The 25,573-nt window shown below is 42.7% G+C and overlaps 1 protein-coding gene across 2 annotated transcripts in view; it reads right to left on the bottom strand.

Moving 5' to 3' along the window:
- Window positions 1-23,653, bottom strand: part of Mctp2 (multiple C2 and transmembrane domain containing 2) — a 247,018-nt gene extending 223,365 nt beyond the window's left edge. The window contains exon 1 of one of the 2 annotated variants that reach the window (XM_052763049.1): window positions 23,416-23,653. The gene's annotated coding sequence lies outside the window, so the exon portion shown is untranslated. The remainder of the gene's footprint in view (window positions 1-23,415) is intronic. The other variant, XM_052763048.1, reaches the window with a different exon arrangement.
- Window positions 23,654-25,573: the final 1,920 nt, after the last annotated feature.

Here is a 25,573-nt window from a genome sequence, read left to right as displayed (position 1 = left end):
AAACAAACAAAACAAAAAGCTTTACCTTGTGGCGCTGCCAGATTATTGTAGTGAACACACACCAGGACTAAAATTTCAAAATGTATGAGTAAGGTTCCATTTCACCTGATCTATCATATACTTTGAAAATTATTCTCATGAATGGACTTCCAAGTTCATGATTCCAAGCTTGACTTGACTTCTACATCTATCAATTGAGTGATCAAATGACATAGGGCCCTACCCACACAAGTCTCCACACAGTGAACTTATGTCTTCAGAAGAGAAACTAGAGTCAAAAGAAGTTGTATCTTAGTCCATTTTTTGTTGTTGTTGTTGTTAGAACCAAATACCTGAGACTGTATTAATTTATGAAGAATAGAGGCTTACATGGTCTAGAGGCTAAAATCTAAAATGCATTGTGCCAGCATCTAGAGAAGGCCCTCTTGTTGCATCATAACATGGCAGAGAGGTCATTTGGTGAGAGTTAGCATGCCATCACAAGTCTCGTTTCTATACAAGCAGGAATGTCATTTGGGGACCCCCAACTCAAGACTTTATCACATCCTAATCACCTCCAGAGGTCCTATCTCCACGTATCATGAACACACAAATTTGAGGATTAACTGTCCAACACATAAATTTAAAGATACATTCAAGTCAAGACAAGGAGGTAATGTGAGCAGTGAGTGACTAGTTACTTAAGGAAGTAGACCCTTCCAGAGAGAAGGAAAAGTCCACACTGAGCCCTAAAGCCACATCTGTGCCTCTGGCTTCGAATACCAAAGAGATGAACATATCTGATATAACCCAGTCCACCTGTCCTTAGGAAGAGACCATAGCAATGAAGGGATGGAGGTTGGCGGAGATGGCAGGGTCACCTAAGTGAGTTTAAGTAGACGTAGACGTGGCTAGACAGAGAAAGGCTGAGTCTTATGAGGAGACTGGTGTGATTTATATTTTTGATGGCATTTTTTAAAATTTTTATTCTTTGAGAATTTCAGGCATGATACCCAGTACCCACTTCCTCCTCCAACTGTAGGGGAATTTCACACACACACACACACACACACACACACACACACACACACACACACACACATCCACCTCTCAACCTCATAGTATTAAAAATAAAATGATGATGATGATACATCAGCAGGTCCACTTAGTGCAAGTCTTCCCGGTGTTTAGCACGGAGAACATGGTCAGATAGGTCCTGAGCAGAGAAGGGAGATCTGCTGAGGGGCAAGTCTCAACAGTTACTGGGATTGTGGTTGGTTTCTCCAGCTTAGCGCTCCGGTTGTTCGCATTTGCACCCTGCTGGGAATAAGAAGTCATAGACCGCATCCCTTATTGGGTGCTGCCTGCTGTCTCTGTTCAGGATTTAAGAACAGGGGATGTTTCACTGCTTTTCAGTGAGTTTCTCCACTTCTCCGAGTCTCTCACAACAGAGACACCTCTCTGGAGGTCTGCCTTGCTGATTTTTACTGGCGACACTGTAGTAAGTCCCTCAGTCTAAGCAATGCTGTGGAACTTTACTCCTTTACTACAGCTCAGTTCTATGTAGGCTAAGAGCATGGGGACAAAGTTAAGCACACCATGAACTGGAGTCCTTCCCTGAAAATGAATGGGTGGGTGCAATCCTTCCTACCATAAACGTCAAGAGTTGTTAGCTGCTGTGAAATCAAAGCAAAAGTCTTCATTTCAGAAGGCAAAGATCATCTCTCCTTAATAAAAAAAAAAATTGCCTGGGATGTATAACAGAAAGAGACAAACTTCAAGGTCAAAAGAAAATGTTTTCACGTAATCATTCCACAGTTGAAATGAGATAAGCCCTCTCCCCTCAACAGTCTGGAGCAATTATCTTGCTCACACCAATTTCACTGTTCCCTTTTATTCTTCTTCTGACTGCCATGTGTGTCCAGCCTGTGGGTTCTTGGCCACTTGCCTCCCGGGAGAGCTATGAATGCAGCCCAACACCCTTGAAGACAGTTAGGTTGCAATGGCAAAGGGTTTTATTCTCAGCCTAAAGGAAGATCCACAGGACACTAAGTTGTTCAGACAGAACCCCTACAGAGTTGGTCCTTCCTTCCCTTGTTCTAGCCTTAAAGCCAGCTAGCATAAATGCCAGCACTCCTATCCACCTCTCACCAGGACACCTGATGCAGTCTAAACTCCCTTTGTAAGACTATGGGGAAGGTTTTTTACCTAAATGGGATCTATTACTACCCAGAAAATGAGTGCCAATAAAATTATTAAAACTCGTACTACATCAACTGAACAACCTAATTAAAAATTAACAGTTAAGTATGGAGCCATCTGTACCTACTGCTAACACCAAAGACCTCCACTTGGATTTCTTCTATGGACAGCATCAGATCTTGTGATCTTCTTTCTGCACTAAGTCAATGAAATACCTGCTGACCAATTCTGAAAATTAGAAAACTCCCTGGTCTTAGTTAGGGTTTCTATTGCTGTGAATAGATGCCATGACCACAACAACTCTTAAAAGGAAACATTTAATTGGAACTGGCTTACAGTTCAGAGGGTTTATTCCATTACCATCATTGCAGGAATTACAGTGGCACACAGGTAGATATGGTGGATAGAGAGGTAGCTGAGATTTCTACATCCAGATTGGCAGGTAGCAGGAAGAGAGAATGAGACACTGGGCCTGGCTTGAGCATCTGAGACCTCAAAGCCCACCCTCAGTGACACACTTTCCCTCCAATAATGCCATTCCCTATGAGTCTATGGGGGCCATTTTCATTCAGACCACCACACCCCAATAATATATTTGACATCATCTCTACCCTTAGTAGACTGCTCTTACAGAAAAAGCTAATTAACAATAATAAAAATGTTAACTGTTTTTAATTTACTAATTGATATTTTTAGTTACTATTATCTTTAGAAAATATCCTGTCTCTCATTAGGAGACTTCTAATCAATTCTGTCTTTATGAAGTCCATCTTTGCTAAGCCCTGCATCAAATTATTGACATTTCCCAAACATAATTCATCTTTTATGAAAGTGCCAAATGAAAGGCACCTCAAAACTCCATGTTTCAGAATAAGAAGGCAGGGACATTGTTTAAATTATTAACAAAATGACAGCTTGAAAATTGTCTCTAGTGATGTGATAACTTTCTAAATAAATGTTCATCAATCATCTAAGGTTGCCGTCAATGATGAATGAATGATTTCTCCCATAGTACAAGTATATGGTATAAATTCTTTCATTCATTCAGGGAATGCATCAACCAGTCACTGTCTGAACTGGTATGGAGATCAGAAGACAACACTGTGGAGCCATTTCTCTCCTTCCACCTTGAAATGAGCCCCAGGAATCAAACTCTACTCACAGTCTTGCTAGCATGGCAGTTCCTTTTCCCACTGAGCCATCTCACCAGGTCCTGAACATTTATCTATGAATTTTCTGGATCTTCATAAGCATAACAGAGCTGGATAAAACCACCCTGCTTTCAGGAAATCTAGATTAGAAATACTCAACAGGCTGTCAGCTGGTAAGTGCCAGCGCCAGGGTTTCCCCAGTTAGCCCTGCCACAGCATCGGGGCTACACAGCCATCTCCAGCTGGAGGAAATCACTCCACCTGTCTAATGGATAAATCAGGTTCGATTCTGAAAGAGGAATTTAAAAACTGAAATAGACACTGGGGTTGACCGAGGTACTGGTGCATTAGAGGGGGACAGGGAGGGACAATTTGAAATGTGTAAAGATGGGTTCCAAGGTGATGGGTCTGAAGTACCCTACAATGGGCAAAATAGCAACATAAACACAAGTAACTAGGCAGTGACTTCCAGAATGCCCATGTCCAGCCTGGCGGTGATGGCACACGCCTTAATCCCAGCACTCGGGAGGCAGAGGCAGGTGGATCTCTGTGAGTTTGAGGCCAGCCTGGTCTACAGAGTGAGTTCTAGGACAGCTAGGGCTACACAGAGAAACCTTGTCTCAAAAAAACAAAAAAACAAAAACAAAAACAAAGAATATCCAAGTCTCATCAAGTACCACTGAGTTATTCAAAGCATTCTATCGTGTCAGCCACCACTGTCACATCCGCATCATGCACACGTGTTCAGCTCTAGCTCTTACAGTAGTTGGAAAGTGGAGTCACTGAAGGTGAAAGCAGTGTGCTGGAGGGCAGAAGGAGCCAAGAGTCTCAAAGAGACACTGGTTGCACCCACCATGGCTTACAGCAACACCTCATCTCCTTAACCCAAGAAGAGCTGCTTTTCTGGCCCTTTATATTTATTGGTTACACTATATGAACACTACACTAGACACTTCAGCCTGTGTGGAACCATCACACGTTTTTACATTCTTATATTTTCTGAGTTTTACAAAAGGAAAAAAAGTAGTGCCATGGTTAAGGAAGGTCTCATTCCTTCGTTGGTGTTAAAAGAAAGAATACAATATATAGTTTGATCTCCTGAGATATTTAGGGTCCAGTATGAGAGAGAGATACAAAAGCAAAGTAAAGGTATGGAGAAACCTACAAAATCTGAAGAAGTAGGTGTCAGTAGAGCACACAGGAGACGGATCTACCTACCCAACACATAGGCCTAGACCAAGGAGATTTTAAAGAGAATGAAGATGCATTGATCAAAAGAGAAGCTGAGCTGTGGACAGTTACTTTCTGCATCCATGGGTGCTGCAGCACCACCGTTGGTGAATTCAACCCACTGTGGGCCAAAAATAATTCAGAGAGGAATTGCATCTGCACTGAATGCGTGCAGATGTTTTTCATGACCTCTTTCCCCAAACAATAAAATACTAAAACACTTACACAGGGCTGGGGATACTGTTCTGTGTTGCATATCCGCCCAGCATGCACGAGACCCTGAGTTCAATCAGCACCACGGTAAAAAACCCACAATGAACAAACAAAAAGCCTCACGATGTATTATTAAACAACTGTTAGTAACCTGGAGATGGTTTAAGGCACACAGGAAAATAGGAGACTGTATGTAAATACTATGGCAGTCTATTAAAGGGACTTGAGCATCTCTGGGCTTAAGGATCCTGATACTAAATTTCCATGAATATAGAGGAATGACTTTCAGTTGTTGATTATGTATGTTTAGGAAGCAGGGCTGAGTCAAATGACAGGAATATGGCACAGCCACCAGTTAGTCACAGGGAAACAAATACAAGGGTAATTGACACGAGAGAGGTGAGTGTCATGCCTAGTGAGTTCCATTGAAAGGACCATATATTTCTAAACTTGAGACAGACATATTTAATACACCTGTATACTCAGCATCAAGTTAAGAACTAAGTTAAGATGGAATTGTAGGTGATGGAAGCCCTTGTCCCTACTTTAACAGGGGTGTGGAGTAAAAACAAAACAAGATTAGGAAATGATCCATCGGACTCACTATCTCTTGCTGGCAGAACAGACACAATTGAGCCTATGATAAAAATAAATCAACTGGCCAGGAAGGATAGCCTGAGAAGTGAAGTGGAGTCGGTGAGGCTGATTGAGGATGGAGACATTGAGAGAAAGTGGGCATCCATTTCCATTTCTGCAGAGAACCAGTGAGGATGGTCAGCTGCATCCAGCTGTGGCTATGGATCAGGCTGAGCAGCTTTGGAAATGTAAACAGTAGGATGAGGGGAGCTGGGAAGGCAGAGAAACAAGACTGGCTAGAAGCAATCTTGCACAGAAGCTTAGTTTAAAATAGAAGAGAGAAACTCAAATCTCATACTATGGAGATGTGATACATGGCATCAACTGGTTAAGATGGATTAAGTATTTTTTTTAATTAGCCATATATAGAATGCCATAAAATCAAATTAACTTTAAGGTATGAATACTTGAGATTGTATTTCATTTTTTTTAATTTAAGAATTTTTTTTTATTCATTTTACATACCACCCACAGATCCCTCTCTCATCCCTCCTCCCGCTGCCCCAAGCCTTCCCCCACCCCAACCCATCCCTCATCCCTTCCTCCAAAAAGATAAGGGATGTTATGGGGAGTCAACAAAGCCTGGTACATTCAACTGAGGCAGGACCAAGCCCCTCCCCTCTGCTTTAAGGTCTCTGTCCCCCAGCACTGGGGTTACATAAATGCGCTGCAGCACCTGGCTTTTAGGTGCTGGGGACCCAAACTCAGGTTCCCTTGCTTGCACAGCAGGTACTTTACCTTCTTAATATCTTCCCAGGACCCAGGACCACTATTTCTTTTTTTTTTTTGATTTTTCAAGACAGGGTTTCTCTGTGTAGCTTTGCGCCTTTCCTGGAACTCACTTGGTAGTCCAGGCTGGCCTCGAACTCACAGAGATCCACCTGCCTCTGCCTCCCGAGTGCTGGGACTAAAGGCGTGCGCCACCACCGCCCGGCCACTATTTCTTAATTTTGTTTCGCCATCAGCCTTCTTACATTAGAGTGCAAGTCAATGAACACTTTTCGTTTCGATGTTTGCTTAAACTAAATGACAAGGACACTTTTGCTGTTCCCCATGCTATCAATCCACACCAATTCACATTTCACAGCAAGCACAATGGTGACAGTTTTGATGGGCCAATTTTATTATAAACTTGCCTAGCTCTGCTGTGGATTTGCTAACTCGGTTCTGTTATGCTGAATTTCATTAAAAATCAGAAATCACAAATAAATATATACACATAAATATATATATATAAGAATATGTATATTCAAGGACGGTTTTCTTTTAATTTTCTGAGTAATTTCACCTTCTAGGGAACACATTATCTCATGTATCTAAGAAAAAGACCCTCAATGGGCTAATATAAGGGAAAATGGACAACCCAGGTCCCAGTAGTATTGAGGAAAAATATTATGTTTCCCAAATAATTCCAGTGTTGATTCTTTGGGGACACTGGCTTTACCTTAATTTTTTTAGATTTAGACTAAATTGAGGAAATTCCACATGAAAGTGCCCAGTTCACAACCTTCTGTTCCAAATCCCAATACATGCTCACCATATGAAACTTTAGAGAATTCCATGGTCAGAGGTGAAGACTAGGATGTCTATCTGGGTTTGCTCAAGATGATAAGTGGGGAAATTAAAAGTAAATAAATGCCAGGCCTAGGAGATCTGGCCCAGGAAGAGCAGTAAACGGCACAGGTTTGGAGACAGGCTCGTGACTAGACACAGGAAACACTTCTTAATTCACTTATCAAATCAGTTATTAAAAATTATCCTCAAGCTCTAGGAAACCACTTGAAAAATCACCAGTGACATTTGTAAATGGAAAATCCACAAAGCCACCACTAAACAATATTTGTAATTCTGTGAGATGGTATGTCTATCACGGCTCAACCACAAACAAGCATGGAACACCTACTTGCTAATGGCTGACTCCTCTCCAAGACAGGGAATATTTGATTTTTTTCCATTTTATTTTTTATACCTTTTAGTATAGGCATTATGTGTATGTGTGATAAGCGTATCTAAAAACACCTGTGTGCAGTGATGTTCTGTGTATGTGGGGAGGTGTGCTCGTCACCATCACAATGCCTGGATTTCTGATGGACAGCCGAGAAGAACTCAAAGCAGTTGCATCAGCAGCTATGTTGGAGAAGGTTCTAGGGCTCAGTATGAAATGGGACTTCAAGGACATGAACCTGTCCAGTGCTGTCTCAACACTAATATCAAAACACAGGTTTTACACAAAAAATCAAGCACAAAACCATCAATTTAAGAGATACCGGTGACTAAATGTAACACGTCAAATGAGTTCTTTTCACAGAGCCAAGACAGAAATGTCCATGTATGTTATTTGAGATTGTAATATTCTAAAGTGTAAGATGCTCATAAAAAGATGACTACTAACACCATGAAGGTATGTGGCAGGAAAGTGAATATAACCTATTTAATATGTTTCATCATTAATTTGCTATAATGCTGACTTATTTGCAATAAAATGTTGCACTTTTTTGGTCTCCATCCAAACTATTCTAGAAAACAGCAAGCACAAACATCTACCTATACAATTCAAAGTCTTGAATAGGATTAAAGTTGAATTTCAATAATTAAGTAAATTTCTGCTTTCTTATAAAGCTATAAATCTATACATTTCTTCCATTTTGAAGAAATCGTGTTATGCTGTTCTGTACACATAGTTAACAACAACAATCAAAAAAAAAAATACAGAGAATTTCTCAAAGCACTGCAACAGAATTTGTGACAATGGGTGTTTCCTTCACTGACAAGTCTTGACGGACCCTCAATTCAGACACTCACTTTTATAAAGCTCAACTCACTGCTTAGATTGCTTTTCCAAAAAACACATGCTACAACTCAAATTCCATTAATAATAGAAATGGCTAGAAAGGCCTCCAGAGTTGGCAAGTTCAAAATGAAAGTAGAGGGAGCTGTCATTTCCAGCAGGTGTCTTGATGTGAGTGGGCTGAACCTTGACAGCGGGAGGCCGACAAGACAGTGCCAACTTTGCCCAGAGCTAAAAGCACCAAGCAGGAGAGCACATGTTTTAGACAGGAAGGTAAATGAATACCAAGCCTAGCTACAGCCCAGGGCTTGCCTATCCAACCATTGTCAATGGCAAGTAAACACAGGTGAGGTTCCAGGCGGCACAAAGTTCAGTTGACATTGGCTATAGCAGGGAAGAAGGCTCCACTGACCCATGGCAAAGGCCATGCTGGGAGAGACTCCTCATGTTTGGAAGGTCCAATTCTACCCAGTCCTATCCTGTCCTCTCTAGTCCACATGAAGAAAAAAGCTGCAGAACCAGAATAAAGAGAACATGGGTGCCAACCTTCAAAGTCACAATCTAGGCATTCTGTTATTGGTTCCATGCCATTGTGTAACATGTCCCAGCCACAAATCAAACATTGGCTCTCTAGGGTCTCAGAGAAAAGGTCATCTCCCTGAGTGCCCTCCCATAGGCCCAATACCAAGCCCCACCTTCTACTATGAAGGAGTACCTCTGCCCAGTAATGTCTCCTGTAATGCCTGCTGACATCTATCATAGATCCAAAGTGATCACATAGTCTATTTATTTAATCTTGCAATCTACTTCCAATCCCAATGATATATGAACTTGAGAGGGGGTGAGTATATTTTCTTGGTCCACATAAATACTTAGTGCATCACAGTTATGTTTCAATTAGACAGATGGACAGATGAACAGATGAACAGAGGGGTAGAAAGGCAGAAGAGTGAGTGTATCCAGACAATTAAATCTACTAGCATCATGACTAAATATTTACCATAAATCCAAGCCTGCCTAGAGACCAGTGTATCCTATCAACCTAACAGGGATCATAACCATTAAACTTTTTAAAATCATAGGCTGTAAGAAAAATGTATTGATCTATGACGAGAAACACGAGTAGATTTGTGCACAGATTTAAGAAGATTAGGTCAGTAATGATCATTAGCCCTCTCACAGCCCCATTAGATGCCCAGGAGGAAGTGCAGTAGAGTAGCCATGTAAGTGTGGAGTGTGTTTTACCCACTGCACATCCCATCTGCATTTTCCAAGTCATTTAATAATGAACACTCCACTCCGATTATTGCCATCCATAACAAAATTGTGGTTAAGAGGTGGGCCATGAAGTCCTTGACTTCCTTAACAGGGTAAGGCATACATAACCAATGGCAAAGACTCTCAGCTGAGAGCTGAAGATTCCTAGAGCTGACCATGAGCCCAAAATCTGTAAGCTTACTACCTTCTACTCTCCTTCCAGAAAATGCCTACAAGTGGGTTCAAATGAACCATGTATACTGCATGCTCACACACACACACACATGCATTTGCAAGCACACCCATGTGGACATACACACCAAAGTTCCTAAAATACTAATTACAGAATAGTCCCTATGCTTATATGATATTGCTATTTCTATTCTATTTCTAAACTTGTCAGTGATTAATTCAAGTGACATTTGTCAAGACCATGTCACTTTTGTCTCACAACAACCAAGGAGGTTATTCAGTAGCAAAGCTTGTGGTCAGTTCTCTAGGAAAGTATTTACATGGCTTTCTATTATAGCAACATCTCTCAAATGATGAGGTGTAGAGCGCTGTTCTCCATATTAAAAGTGCCAATCTTTCAGAAAAGTTACATTGATTTCCCCCACCACTCTGATTTAATCAGTGTGGCTGTCAGCTCAATGAAGAGGACACTCTCCTGTAACAGCTTAAACTGATCACTCCCAAATGTGCATTTTGCAATGCACCTCAGAGGATCCACATGGAAAAAGCCTAGAGTGATTAGCAACATCCCAAGAAATCTTCCTGCTGAGATATAATGCTGTAAATGAGTTTTAAATATGAAGCAATTATTAGGGTCTATTGAGGTAAGCCAACAGGGCATGTAATGGTTCATTAATGCGAAAATAAGCTTCCTTACCATGAGGATGGGAAACTATAGTGACTGCAGATACCCCTCACAGTGAGGAAATGATACCACAGGCATCAAGAACAAGCTCTTTAGGGATATTGTCATATAATCCTCATAACCCTGTTAACAGCCTCTATTTCACTGATTGGTGAGCCGAAGCATAGAAAGCTTTAAGCAACTTGCCCAGTGGCATACAGTCAATAAGAAGCAGGCTCAGCCACACAGTTTTGTATTCCTGATCATGATGCTGCCTTATCCCCAGCAGGTTTCCATCACCTGATTCCTGGATCCTGGAAGGTGACACTCTGTCATATTGTCTTTCCCTAACATACTCAGTTGTTTGCAAAGCACCTTACAGCACAATCCAAGGAGGCCATGGGAGGTGAACAGTAAACCTGTCCCAGCAACCATGGCAAGCCTCTCACAATAGTTTCCTTCCTCCCATCCTGCCCAACAGGACACATTTCCCCTCCTCTCTGATCTAAGCAGTTTACATGACTTCAAAGTTTTCTCTGTACCCAAGACAGTAACATGGATATTCTCATGAAGAGGAATCCTAATTTTCTGTGGAGACATGTTCTTTCCTCTCTTTCTTCAGTCCCTCTACTGGGGATTTCACCGGAGGCCTTATGCATACCAGGAAAGGGCTGTACCACTGATCTATCCTCAGCCTGTTTTTAATTTTTGATTTTGAGACATGAGATGTCTGGACACTAAGTTGTCCAGACAGGTCTTGATATATCAATCCTCCTGCCTCAGTCTTTCACTTCCACGTACATGGGATCACATGTCTGACTCATCAGAGTCATCTGAGACCACCTTTTTGAGACTAAGAGCTATTTCTCTCTTCAGGTTTGCCCCATATAAACGTGAGATCATGGCCAATCAACCCTTTCCTGGCAACTAGAAAAGCAGGGGCAGGAGTCCGGCAAAGGCACTGACTCCGTTTGGTCTTCCAGGAAACTGTCAAATTGGGCTCAGTTGTGCTTCAGTTTTCACCGACTTATCCTGTACTCAGCAAGAAGACATGGAATTCAGCACTTTGGATAGGGTGCTCATGTCTGCTATCAGCTTTCCGGCCTCAGATTTGGTTTAAAACACAAAAAGAGGAAAATGTCTTATAAGTGAAGCAACCGTCTAAAAGGTTCAGATGAGTTCTTAGGAGGCAAACAGCTAACACTCCATCTTTAAAACTGGGGGCCTCAAGTTGAGTCCATGGACTGAATTTAATTTTTAATTTTTGTCTCCTAACAGGGACCTTAGTTGGGTGCTGCTGTTGTTATTGTTTTAAAGCAATAATTTAATATCATGCCTTCTTCCCTGCACAGGTTAGGGAGTGACAAGAAACATTGATTAAAAGCCTGAAGCTTCGAAGACACTGGGCATTTGCTCCCCGAGTCCTCCATATGCTGCTGAATGCTGAGAAGCCAGACTCCCTGTCTTCCACGTGAAAGAGCAACTTAGGCAATACCCATCATATACTAGGCACTCTCCCCCACCCACCATTACTAATCTTTACACCACCACCATGTAAGAATTTTCACCACTCATTTATGAGAGAGAATTTTGAGACAGTGAAGTCCACAGCTAACATCTGACATAGTTGATAGTTGAACTCTGATTTACTCTGAGTTCAAAACCAAGCCTCTTCTCATCAGCACGGTGATGGTAAGTTTAAGAGGGTATAGACAGTATGAGCCTCTAAAACTGGGCTCCTGGCGTAGAAGTTTCTTAACTGGTCTACCCCATGCCTGCCTCAGAGGGCACCATCTGGAAGACACACTGAACTGAGACAACAATCTAGAGATATTTTTCAGCTTAAGCAGACATAACTGGACAAGATTTTCTGACTTCAGAGAATCTGTTAGAATCTGATCGTAAATGTCAGACATTTTAAGGTTTCAAAATGTTAATCAAATCCAAAGGTTTTTCTTGTTTTTTTCATTTCTTTTTTTTAACTATCCTCATATTCCAGTACAAGTGTATTTTATAAATTTTGCAATTATGTACATGCATGTCCATTTGTGTGCAGGTATGCGCATGTGAATGCAGGTGGCTGGGGAGACAGGAGAGCTCAGAGCTCTTGGAGCTGGAGTTCCTGGCAGTGTTAGCTTCTTGAAGTGGGTGCTTGAAGCCATTCTGGAAATCAAACACCGGTCCTCTGAAAGAACAGTATGTGCTCTTAACCACTGAGCATTCTCTCCAGCCCCTGCAAGGGTTTTCTTTTTTAATGACACTTTGATGGCAACAAAAATGGCCTATTGTCTCCCTACCCATTTAAAACTGAACACATTTATTTAAGAGGCATGCGTTAGGAAATGGTTATTGTGCATGGAAGCATGCAATGAACTGTGACTCCGCCCAGACTAGTCCTTCTCCGTAGAGGGACCACTACATGCTTTCTAGTGCTCACTTCTAAAAAGGGAACTTATATATTCATACTTTAGCCAACAGTGGAAAGGCATGCGTGAAGGGGATTCTGTTGTGTACCATTTCAAGCCATGCTTTGCCATGCTTTGAGAAAGCAACAATGCCACCAAATTCTTCATAAACACTAGGTCAGTTGGTGCTCACCCACAGTCACAGGCAGGAGGACTAATTGCCAGAAGACTGGCTCTCTGACTAGCCAGACTCAGGTTGTCAGTGCAAACCAAGGAAAACTTCTAAACTCCTACAAACAGACATACAGAATTACAAGTTGGCAAAAATTATATTTTAAGAAAAAGGTTAACAAAAATATCAAAGAGAGTGTGTGCATGCATTCGCATATGCCTGTGTCTGTGAAGGCCAAAAGTCAATGTCTTCCTCTACTGTTTTTCTCTTGAGAAAGGGTCTCTCATGGAGCCTGAAGCTCATCATTGGACTAGGTTGGCTGACTAGTGAGCTGCCAAGACCTGTCTGTTTCCACCTCCCCAGTACTGGAAGTGTAAATATGGGCCCTCATACCTGGCTTTTACAAGGGTTCCAGGGACCCACTTGTCCTCATCTGCTCATACGGTAAATACTTTCCCTTCTGAGTCATCTCCCCAGGCCCTCATAACACACCATAAAGTGGGTTGGCTTCTTATTGGAATTACTACAAACCGCGAGCTGTGTCCCTCTCAAAGGCACACAGAGCTTGAAGTATGGGTTGTGGGGGCTTTAATTATATCTCACTGCCCACTAAAATCTATTAGCTGGAGCATCCATTGCTGTATCCTAAGAAGTTACAAACTAGGTCTTCTAAAAAGGAAGGTCCTTGAGTTGTGGCTCCAAGGCCTTTCTGGGAATAAGAATAGTACCCACCCTCAAAGACTGGAACATCTGGAACATTAACCACAGCTGAGCAGTGAAGATACTAAAAAGACTAAATTGATAAATGTACCCAAATGCTGATGGCTGTGTAGATCAGCACCCAATTAAATCAATGGCAAGGATATTTTCAGAGGTTTGAAATGTCAACCTCTGTTCGCATTTAAAAGCTTACATCATCTAACAGAAACACATAGAGTGAGTTGATCTTTTATGAACAATCAAGCATGAAATACGGCAGCTGTTTTCTTCCTTTCACAAATCCATTTGAACAATCGGGAGTTTACAGTATCAGTTGGGTCAGATTAAGGAGAGGGGACATTGAAAAACATTAAGCTTTGGGTACTCACAATCTGGCAAGAAAGTAATCTAAAAATGTGTGTATGTGTGTGCTTGTCTGTAACATCAAATAAATGCACACCCATCTCCACAACAGAGTCAGCAGGATTCTCAAGGGTTTCATCAATGTGGTATTTTCATCATTCTCTCTCTCATGCGTTGAAGTGTGTCAGCTTGGGTACTGAACCTAAGAATGAATGGACCAACCAGCCTCTTCATAATCCAACAAGCAAAGGGAATCCTGAGATAGTAGTTGGGATGAGTCTTGGTGACCTGGAAGTCTTGTGATTCGTCTTGTGATTCTTGCATGTCAATAAGAAGTAAGACAGACCAGTCCCATTCAGGTTCCACAGCAGTTGATCCAGCTTTCATGAGTTCCCACTAGTTTGGTTTGGTTGCCTCTGCAGGTTTCCTCATCAAGATCTTCATGCACTTGCTCATAGAATCCCTCTTCTCTCTCTCTGACTGGACTCCTGGAGCTCTGTCTGGTGATTGGCTGTGGATCTCTGCATCTGCTTCCATTAGTCACTGGAGAAAAACTCTGTGATGACAGTTAGGGTATTCACCAATCTGATTACTGGGGTAAGCCAGTTCAGTTCAGGCACACTCTCCACTATTTCTAGTAGTCCTAGCTGGAGTCATCCTTGGGGATTCCTGGTAACTTCCCTAGCACTGGGTTTCTCTCTATCCCCATGATGTCTCACTCTATCATGGTATCAATTTCATTGCTTTCTCACTCCACCCCTGGTCCAACTGGACTAGGACCTCTGCATAGTGAGACAGTTGTGTAGCTTGATCTGATTGGGGGCCCCCCTGGCGATAGGATCAGAATCCATCCCTGGTATGTGTGCGGGCTTTTTGGAGTCCACTACCTATGATGGGACACCTCACGCAGCCTTGAGGCAGGGGCAAGGGCTTGGACTTGCCTCTACTGGATGTGCCTCCCCATGGGAGACCTTGCCTTTTTGTGGAGGGTAGTGGGGAGGAGCGGGAGGAGGGAAGAGAGGGATCTTTGATTGGTGTGTAAAATGAATGAAAAAACTTTCTTAATTAAAAAAAAAAGAAGGTAACATTAAACATTTTTTTAAAAAGTAGTAAGACAGAGAAGAAAAACTAAAATAGAGATCATTTGAAATGCAAGAATGGAGTAAAACTTAAACAAACAAATATTGGCCTGAACACCAACCTCCTTGTTTATTTGTTCCTGTAAGTTGTACATGTTTCCTCTTCGGTCAAATGAGAGTGCTTCCTGCTGAGTAGGGATCCTTCAGAGTAAAAAGACTAAGATAAAGCTGTACCAGGTAGAGGCTCAGTGACTTCGGAGAGTGAGTACACAGAATGCAAAACACACCAGGTGACTCTGTATGTTCTGTCATCTATAAAAAGCACCAAGTGCAAAGTTGAAACCTGCCGACGGAAAGCGTGTATTGACAATGGAACACAGAAACCACACAATCACACAGTGAAGTGGTAGCCTGGATTTACGACGAAGCTAGAAACTGACCCAAGGCTGAATGTCAGAGAGGAAGTAGATGATAATGCGATCAAACTTGTCAATCAGTTAGAAATGACCTGAGCCACACCTGCTTGTTCAAACTTTTTTGTTGTTTTACACATTAAAAGTTCATGATGTTTAAAGACAATTTATAACGTGCCTTCCTAACCCTCCCATGTCTTATTAAATATTAACAAAGACAACTTCCTGGGAACCTTTCTTCTCATTCTACCTTGGCTTTGCCAGCTCACCTGAAATTCTAAGGGAAGGAAAGAAATGTCGACAAACCTACCTGTTCAGACAAATCCCAAATGCTGAAGGTGACTTCTACCAAGGATTCCTACAGCATTCCTAACACTCAGCTTCGTGGAAGGACATTAGAATGAAAACATACCAGAAAGAAGATAAGAAGGGAAGGAGAGGTGGCCGTGTTGAAGGAAGGGGAGGCAGAGCAAGATCAACATGGGGCCTACTTAGGCAAGAGGCAAGAGACATTTGAGCACAGAATGACAAGACATGTGTAGACAGAGAGCTACAGACCCATTCTACCCAACAGTCTCAGTCACCAACTAATTACATGAGGGGAAAAAGCTTCCCTCACCTCTGGGCTATCACTCACTCATGGGACAACAACAGGGGGTGCAAGAGCTGACCCTAGAAGTCAGGTCCCCAAAGAACATCATCTAGGAAGCTGAGCTAATTGATTTATACCAATAGATGCATATCTTTAACTCAAAACAAAGCTATTGTAGCAATGATGTTGCTCTTTGTGATTCAAGAAATATAATGTTCAGGACTGATATACCAAGAGGTTCTCAATCTAAAACCCTAATATATTTTATAATGTTGAAAAATAGCCCATCATGCACGAACCCAAACAGTGTTACGCAATCACCATCCCGTTGCTGCTGTTGTTAGTTTGGGTTTGAAAGGTGCTGTGGTGTTCTGTAGTTGCTCTTTAAGGGGATCTGTGTTAGCTATTACCCTCTCCTTTGTCTCTGGGACTGAGAAGTCTCATTGCAGCATTTCTCACAACATGGTATTTGCCACACACATCCACTTCGTATTTTCTTTTGGGGCCTCATCCTCAGCTCACAGATCTCTCACCGGGTATTCTCTTTCATTTGCTTACTTTTGCTAACAATGCTGAAACTAAACAACGGAGGTTGCAGTTCCTCAAAAGCATCCATCCAGGGTGCTTCGCAAACTTCCTCCTTGTGTCCCTGACTAACCACCCCACCTGTTGCTTCCTCCCATGGTCAGCAGCTCTGCTTAGAGGTTGCCCTTCACCACCAGCTCACATGACACCCACCCCTTATCTTGAACAGCCCTTGAAGGTCACTCAGCGTGAAATGTCTAACTTCCATCCTGTGCTGTAAGCTCTAAAGGAATGGAGATCTACTTGTTTTAGTAACAATTAAGACTCTAGTATACAGTGCACATAGGACAGGATCAAATAAGACCAAATTCTCATTTCAGGAACATTTTAGCATATTTCAAACAGCTTTCTACTTAACTCTGTGCATCAAAGACTATCTATGCATGCTGCTTTTAAAAAGTTGTCCCGAATTGTGTTAGCATCAACAGCAAAATGTGTTCAATCTGTGTCACATAAAAAAACATAATTTTATGAAATACATAATATAGAAGATGAAAATTAAGGTTTTTACATAAGAAAATGATGTGAAAATTTTTAATTTATTTCTTTTTCATTTTACACGCCAACCCCTGTTCCCCCTCCCTCCCCTTCTCCCATTCTTCTCTCACCTCCCCCCATCCCACCTCCTCATGGGGCGGGGGAGGCCTCCCTGAGGTAGTCAACACAGGCTGACATACCAAGGTGGGGCAGGAGAAAGCCCCTCCCCTCTGCATCATGACTGAGTAAGGCATTGCACCATAGGAAATGGGCTCTAAAAGTGATGAGAAATTTTTACACCATCAGATTCTGAAAGCTAGCCTTCAACAATCTCCCTGTTCACACCATTGCTGTGGCCGGCTCTGGTTGACTTTTCCTCAAAGAGAATTTTTTTCCCCCAGTCACATTTCCAGCTTTGGAATGTAATAAAGGTCAATGGGAGTAGAGAATACATCCCCAGTTTCTAAAGAAAGGGCAGGAGTCAACTTCTTCCACCCTAACTTCAAAGAAAGTGGAATGTGATAGCATCTTTCCTAGCCAGAGTGAGGGATGGTCACATGTCCTTGGCAACCCCCTTCTAATTTGCCCACTCTCTATCATTTAGTTGTAGAATCTATTCAATTGGTTCCCTCAGTTGTCATGGCAACTGCATTATTCAACCAGGTGATAACTAGACAATAATTAAGCTATTACCTAAAGACCCATTGTTCCAAATCTCTGCATTATACAACTCACTTGTAGATTGTAGACTTTTGTAGGGTTCCAATCCTCTGCCTTGGGACACACAGTCATTTCAAACACAGGGTTCATGGACCTCGTAATACTCTTCCTCCCAAACTGATACAAATCCCCTCTTGAGACCAAGACTTTCCTTGTCCTCATCACCCCCATTCACCTGATCACCCTTGTAAATCTACTTTTCTCCCAAATATATCCACACCTCCAGATCCCCACTGTCTCAAGTCCAGCAAACAGGCTTAAACCCTGAATGACAAAAACATGTCATTACACAGTGTCAGAACAAGAGGCACTGAAGAGCCTATACTTGTCTAATCGGTTACGTCAGAAAAGGTTATGTTTGACCCGATCTCCTCCTGACCTCCACAGTCACCTAACAACCAGACAAGCCACGAGTGACTGAACACATGCAAAAAGGAATATGAGGATGAAGCAGCTGAGGCTATCAAATGTAGACACTGCTGCCCATCATACACTCAATGTTTGCAGCTGGAGGAAAAGCAAGGACAGTAACCTGAAGTTCAGACTCAAGAGCACCATCATTCTGTACGTCCTCACATATACTTATATCTGTAGCTGTATATTCTTACTTATGCAGCTTAATTATTTGAGGCTATTTTGAGATTAAACGTGAATATTTGTTTTCAGGAAGATAGAAAAAACACCTCACAGCTGTGAAAACACAAGGCACAGCTCTTCTGTACACCTTTCAATACACAATGGTTATACGCATCACCTTCAAGTCCTCTACGGTTGGGGGGGAGGGTTTGACTTTAGAAAAGTCTAATATGAAAAACTTGCCCCTTATGCAGAAGGTCCTTGGTTCTATCCCGAGCCCAAATTCAGGTCACATCTTGGCATATATAAAGAAAGCCAACCTACATAATCACTACTACTCCTAATTAAACTCACTGGAGACATACTATTAGGTCATAATATGGTTCCAGGAAAGGACTTTCCCATGTTATGCAAGTATGTCCATTCACTGCTGTTGGGGTTTGAGTGTGTAATATTCCCCATAAATTCATGTGTCTGAGCACCTGCTCTCCAGCTGGTGGCACTGTTTAATGTTTAGGAGGTGGCACCTACCTTGAAGAAGTGGGTTGTGGCCTGGGATGGTGGGTCTTAAGGTTTACACTGACTCTAGTCCACCTAAGCTGTCTGTTGATACTACCTGCAACCATCTGCTTATAGTCCCACCATTATGCCTTCCCCGCCATTATAGATTGTATCCTCTCAAACCATGAATCAAAATAATTTGTCCTCTCTTCAGTTGCTCCTATCAAGTATTTTATCACAGTGACAAGGAAGTAATCAATGTATTCAAACTTTAAACATCTGCAGTAGGAATGTGTCATATGAAACCCCCTCCCCAATATGGGAATCTGTCCCTAAAGAAAATCCTGGGAACCAGGGTGCTCATAAAATGAAAGAATGGCTTAAAAGGTACATCCAAATAGTTTGTTGTACCTGCCTTCCAGATTTCCTCCTTGCTGCCCAACACAATACAGTGGCATCCATGAAAATTTCTCTGAGGCAGGATAAGAAAGGTGGGTCTGGATCCAGACTGCCTGCTCCTGAATCCTACCTGAACCACTTTCCATACGTTTGTGAGAACATAAGATAGGCAAAGCCTTTTTGCTCTCTTCTTAAGTTTTCCCACCTTTTCATCAAAGACCTGCCTCACCATGAGGTTACACTAATGATTAAACATTAACATTTTTAACACAATGCACGGCACAATATAAGGATGTGATACACATAAACAAGACAAGCTCCAATATTTACTATATATATGTCACTTATTCTAAATGCTTAGGGCCTGAAGAGTTTGGAATTTGATAATTTCTCATATGCTATAACATTTGTATATGTACAGTGAGATAGCTTATGTCTGAACTCAAGTTTGTACACAAGTTCACTGTGTTTCACTTGCACCTAGCATTCGGGTAATCTTGCACAATGTTTTAAATAATTTTGGGCAAAAGACAAAGTTGTACAGTGTGTAATTTTCTCCTTGAAGCATCATGCCAATATTCAAAAAGTTTCAGATTTTGGAACCCTCTGGATTTCTTGTTTTCAGAATAGAGGTGCTTAATCTGTTTTACAGTATTAATACATGTACATTATTACTAACACCCATCTGTCTCTTGGTCCAAAGGGATTTTCTGCCTGGTCTGTTTTCTAAAATTCTACGTGTGGTTCCCAATCTTCAGCATACCTTACATCATCTGGTAGGTGTTTCAATAAAAACCTCCCTGCTCAAATGCATAGCTGTTGATACCCGGGGCCTGAGGTAGGGTCTGAGGTTGTGCATCCAAGGAGCTATCTCAGAGGTGCTCATGCTGCTGATCTGAAAGAATATCATAAGAACTGACTAAGGTACATTACTACATCACTAAAAGCAGCATGTAACAACAGGCATTCAGGTTCCCTGCAGCCCTCTGCTCACCTACAAAGCCCTTCCTAGACTCAGTAACTCTACCAATTCCAAACATGACCAAAGAACCTTCCTGAAGGCACCATCTACACTGCACTGTGATAAATGAAACCCTGTCCTGGAGATACAAAAAATCCTTAGTAAATGGTAACTAAATAGACAAGATCCCTGGAAGGCCTTAGAGGTCATATCTGGATTGTTCATTAGACATAGGTGATGAGCATCCCGAACAATCTAGGAATTGGTGCCACCCCATCAGCTACTTCTTCTCTATTCAAGGGCTTGGGAGTCCTTGGCCTCCAGACACTAAATTGCCCTTCACTCATTATGAATACAGGAGCTTCAGTCTTCAGCCTCTATGATCCATACATCTGGTAGAAACAAAGTAGTCTCAGGAGAAGGGAAGCCAGGCTAGAAACAGGAAGCATTGCTCTGTAAACAGTTCTGATAAATTACCCAATAAGATTGCAACCAAAAAAAAAAAGAGACAGAGAGAGAGAAATGCTCAAGTTCTTATCTATTTCATCCTCATTTAAATAAATATTCACTTTTATGCCCAAATTTTGAATTAATCAATTCAAGAGAATGACTAATTCTTTGCCTGTCAGGATACACAAAACCCTCAGACATCACAGCTTCAATGTCCAGACATACTTTGGCTCTTTGGATTTTCTGGAAATTTCTCCAATTCATCATCTGTCCAGCTCTATCTTTACTGGACCACCTTAATCAAATCAAGCATAGGTTTATACACATCTCCTACAGACAATTTTAAAGGCTCATAAAGAGGAGTTTTGGGTGTCATCAACTTCACTACAAATAGAGAAACTAAACTCATGTGAAGCATGATCCAGGCAGAATATCCCCCTGATCTTTCTATACGGGCAGAGCTCTTGCTCATCAGTTAGATGGCAATACCTCAAAAATAATTAAAGTGTGAACAGCTTTGACTTTTGTGTTTACTTAACAGCGTTTGCCAGAAAGGGTTTTAGGAAAGCAAACATTCTCCTTGACAAAAAATGAGTTCTAGCTTAACTGATTTTAGAGAGCAAAATCACTTTAATTAGAAGGTCAATTTCCTAGCTTTTGTGCACTTGGAGATGTGGTTAGGAGAGCTGTCATGGATTCTATACAAAAGTCACATGGGGATCCTAAGGATTCCTTGCCAGATCTGCACAATGGGCTGCGTTTCCTGGGATGGGCTGATGGAAAGATGAATGTTATGTATCTATTAATATGAGGTGGATTTACATACATAGACAAGGTTCTTTCTAGGGAACAGTGATGGTTTTTATTCGCTTTCCAGCTAAGGAAAGAAATTAAGCTACACTGTTAAAGCATGTAAGTGTATGGCATAGAAAGAATACATATGAATTTTTAGTTACTGGGCTCACTTGGACATATTAATCCTTTTAAGATAGACTAAAAAAGTCACAGGATAATTTTCCCTTTAAAAAGTATCAGTCCCTCTACTTGTCCCAGGTAGGTCACAGTTTACCAACACAATCACAATAAAACCACGGCTCACTTTATCCACTTCAGCCTACTTCTACCCGAGGCAGCAGATTTTATGAACATGACTGAATTCTAATTTCCAGCCAGTCTTTCAGAGCTACATTATCTGATCTCACAACAGCATGGACCATCAAAACAGCCTACAGAGGTACCCACATTCCATTTCTAGGTCAACCTCCTTGTCCAAAGTACTGCCTTGCTCTGGGCCTCAGTTTCTCATCTGGGTGGGGGGCTGATATCTACTATGTATGTATTTCATGCCATAAGATAAAGTGCCTATGGCCTTTTATATAATTGATTGTCACTGATTCTTAACTTTATTTTTTTTTTTTTTTTTTTTTTTTTTTTTTAGGTTTTTCGAGACAGGGTTTCTCTGTGCAGCTTTGCACCTTTCCTGGATCTCGCTCTCTAGACCAGGCTGGCCTCGAACTCACAAAGATCTGCCTGCCTCTGCCTCCCAAGTGCTGTCTTAACTTTATTTTAATAATAATTTTCATCATTCTTTTCACTGTGGCTAATGACATACTCCTTCTCAGACTTGTGTTTTTCCATGTATGGTACTTTTTTCCCTGTGGTGACTGCGCTGAAGTAAATCATAAATGTGGCCCTGGGCTTTTCTAAACACCACCTGTAAGTTATAAGTATTCTAAGTTGTACCCCCTTGTCTTAGCATCTGTGCTACCAAAACCTAGATCAGCCTGGTCTTTAGAAGGCTCACCTTTAGCAGGTATATAGTATTTGTTTAATTGAATGGTTGCTGACCCAATCAAAACCTGAATGCAAATATTATCATCATCCAGAGACCCCACACAATAAATAATAGCAACTGAATTTCATATGCCTGGAGAAAGCAGTGTTCTAATGCCCCGGGATTCATGGAAAAGCTCCTTAACACCTTACATGCCCTGGGCTTGTAGTTTCCAGTGCACACAAGGTCCAGCATGCAGGTGCAGCTGGAATCCTCAGACTGCAAAAGAGGTCGTCCATTAACAGAGAAGACTCACCCCAGGAAATTGCCAAGGCATCCGAGCTCTATTAACAACTGGACAGTGTTAGGGGACTAACTACAGAAACATTTTCTTGCAAATTCACTACAGTCATCCCTAACCTTTGCTTTGTTTTGTAATGTGGCTGAGAGCCTAGAACCTATGCTTACTCTATCTAAGGCTTTCTGCTGTCCTGCCACCGAGCAAATGCCAGCATAAAGACTGAAAAGCGAGTCTCTACATCTCCAGGAACTCAGAGTGCATCAAAGCCCATCCAAGCAAAGGACTGACCTCTGCAAAGCCCGGATTCTGGCAGCAATAGGATGATAATTCCGCTGCACTCTGGAGACACTGAGTATGTGGCCTTTAAAATGTTAAGAAGCTGTAGAACAGACTGCCCTGTCAAGTTAGCCAATACTTAACGTCTGCCTCTGAGCCACAAGACGTTTCTGTGAACCCTGACTCGCTAACCACTGGTTAGGAACGCCACTACATCCCATCCTGGACCCCCAAAGTCAGTAACTCCCCACCTGGGCTTTAAAAGGACAGAAGAAGTACAGCCTCAGTATCCGGCTGTCCAGAACCCTGCTACCCGGCCGTTGTGCGCGGCCAGGTGAACCAAGCAGCCACCACCCTCACCTGTCTGAGACTGTGTCCCCAGTCCAGCAGAGCGCGGCGGGCGCGCGCCCCTCACTTGCGTGGGATCCACCGTTGCTGTTTCTTGCAGCCGTGATCGCTGCTCAGGAGAGCACCAAGCAGCCCTGATGCCGAGGAGACAAGAGTGTCCCAAGGGCCGCGGGACTTCCTCGGCCACCCCTTTGTGAGCCCCGCCTTAAAGGGGAGGAGGCGGTCGCGTCACCTTGGAGCCGCCTCCCAGCTAGCGCGTGGGCAGCTGCGGGTGGTTCTGCCAGGTGTGACAGGAAGGAGCCTGGGCTGTTCTCTAGGCTGGCTGGGGACGCAGAGGGTGACTACTCCGATCATTCGTTTGGGTTGGCTCACGGGGGAGGAAGGTGTGTCCTAAAGGTCAAAAGGGAGGAAAGAGGCTGAATGTGTCCTACAAACTTGTTACTAAATATCTTATCTTCACTGATGCTCAGAGGACCTCACGATGCTCCCATTCCGTCCCTAAAAGACCAACAGACAGAGAATAAATTCCCTTCGTACCGCCCCAACCCTAAGAAGAGGTACTCAAGGGTTTAAACCTATGAAACCTGTGCCACATTGGTGCGTTAGTGTGTGGAAGAAGTCAGTCACTCAGATCTGCTGTGTGTGGGTCTTCGCCCCCCCGCCCCCCCCCCCCCCCCGGCTTCTCCAAAAATGAGGTGCCCTGTGGCCTGGGAGCTGTTCCAAGGACTCAGAGACTTCTTAATGACACTCAGGTGCTCAGTAAATCCTGGCCTTTTTTCTTTCCCGTGTCTTCCCCTCCTCCCTTCAGGCTGTTTCTTTTCTTTGTCAACCTTGCTGCTCCTGCACCTCCTCTGTTTCCACTCTGCTCTCTGCAGGCCTGTGGGTGGCTGCCAGGGGCTCTATCTGGGAAGATCGGGGGACTCGCCTTTCCTGGAAGCAGCAGTTTTGAAATCAGATACAAGAGTTACCGATAGGGTAAATTGGGTGTGGGACAGACTTAGCATTCTACAGGCTGCTGTGGGGACAGGAGGTCTGTAATTGGAGAGGAGTGTAATTGGCGTGATTGATGGGTAAAGAGCAGGGCTCTGAACTCAGAAAGCCTTTAAATCAAATCCTGGCCCAACAACTAATTGTGACTAGGCAGATCACCCCGCCATTAGGATTCCAAACTTCCCTCTAATAAATCTCAATTTCAATACAGCTATCTCATCGAGTCTGAGAAATTCTAAAGCCAGTGTCCAGCACCCCCCCACCCCCCCACCTCCGTCCTGTGGTAGCCATTCACTAAGAAGGAGCTAATGACCATCTCTCCTAGGTGAGAAGTTAGGAGGGGTTGAAAAAAGGGAGAAAGCATTGAAGAGTGGGAAGAAATGGGGAAAGCCACTGCCTGGTCCAGAGAAGCCTACTTACCTCAATAGCTACCACGGAGGAAGTCAACTTTGCCCTGGTCTGGATCCTTGCGGTGGAATACTTGAGATGATTTGCCACATGGAATTATCATAAATTCTGTTGACGGGTTCAGAAGGAAGGTTTCATGATATGCTTTTTAAGTAATTCGACTTCTGTAAAGGCCCCTCCTTTACTCAGGAGGCCGAACACTGCAGGCGGAAATAAGCTGGCAAGTGGATCGAGGTCTGGAGTGACCTACTAAAGTAGGTTTCCACACCTGCCACTATGAAAAGGGGGTGAAATGACAACAGCACAATAGAAAAACTTGGTTGGGTAAACAGAATAGCAAAAACTGTTTGCACTCACCCTAAAAGGCTGCCATTTTCTCAATACCATGCAACAAAGTGAGTCCACTCCTTTGTTACACGATATGCATCTGGCACTATGACAACAGGATACATTTTGCCACCATCTGTATCCTGATAGGTGTGTGTACCTTAATTGCTTTTCAGCTTCTACCATTGTCGTTCCCTAAATGATGAGAAGGAGCAGTGAAGGGAAAGGAGAATGATGTCAGAGGCCAAGGGCTTGTCACTGCTGGCGTGGCTAGCAGAGCCAAGGAAGCTTTCTCTTGGCCATCAAAGGGATTTGAACTCTTAACATTAGCCTTGGCCCTCCCTCTGGACTTGGGCTGGATTGTAGCTTGACAGCACAACCAGCTTGGGTAGGAAGACATGGAGACATCACCATGGAGATCCACTGTGATCCCTCAGAGCAGAGA

The sequence above is a fragment of the Peromyscus californicus genome, unplaced genomic scaffold (genome assembly GCF_007827085.1).
Source record: "Peromyscus californicus insignis strain IS unplaced genomic scaffold, ASM782708v3 Scaffold_4__1_contigs__length_199733344, whole genome shotgun sequence".
Classification (NCBI taxonomy): domain Eukaryota; kingdom Metazoa; phylum Chordata; class Mammalia; order Rodentia; family Cricetidae; genus Peromyscus; species Peromyscus californicus.
This window is presented reverse-complemented; position numbering and strand designations above follow the sequence as displayed.